The sequence below is a fragment of the Monopterus albus genome, unplaced genomic scaffold (assembly GCF_001952655.1).
Source record: "Monopterus albus unplaced genomic scaffold, M_albus_1.0 scaffold2.1, whole genome shotgun sequence".
Lineage (NCBI taxonomy): Eukaryota > Metazoa > Chordata > Actinopteri > Synbranchiformes > Synbranchidae > Monopterus > Monopterus albus.
In genome coordinates, this window is record NW_018127882.1 from 1,421,179 (window position 1) to 1,421,786 (window position 608).

The following is a 608-nucleotide window of genomic DNA, read 5'->3' on the forward strand; positions in this document are numbered from 1 at the left end:
TTCCTGCTTTTGATGTCAGTGGATGAATAAGGAAGCTGAACTGGAGAACTGCTTTTAGAAATGTGTTCAGAAAGAAGAGAATATATTTCAGTCACTGAGAGTCTAGCTCTTACCTAGTTGCCTTATCGTCTATATATATTGTGGGTTGTGTATCATGTAACAAAAAAAATGATTGTAAATGTTTCAGATATTATCTTTTTGTGTAATGTTGACTGTTAGCTTTTTTATTTGTACATTTTATATAATTTTGAATAAGTGTATTATTGATTTTCTAAGGTACATTTGAAAGGACTGGTGTATGTTGTGTGGTTGGTATTGACCACTGACTACTGAGTCATCAGAACAGTTAAAACACACACCTGTTAGACACTTTGAAATGAATGCGCCTGAGGAAGCTGCAATGTGAAACGCCTTACTTGTGCATTTGTAGTTATGTGCACAAACTAAATAAAGAAGACTATCTGGCCATCCCCGGTGTGCGCTGTATTTTTGTTTCCGGCTCTTACTTCATTTTGTACTGCTATTAAAAATTTAATCCTGATAACCTGAATGTAAACACCTGAGATGTTGCAAGTATATTTTACTAATTTTTTTATCATATATCTATT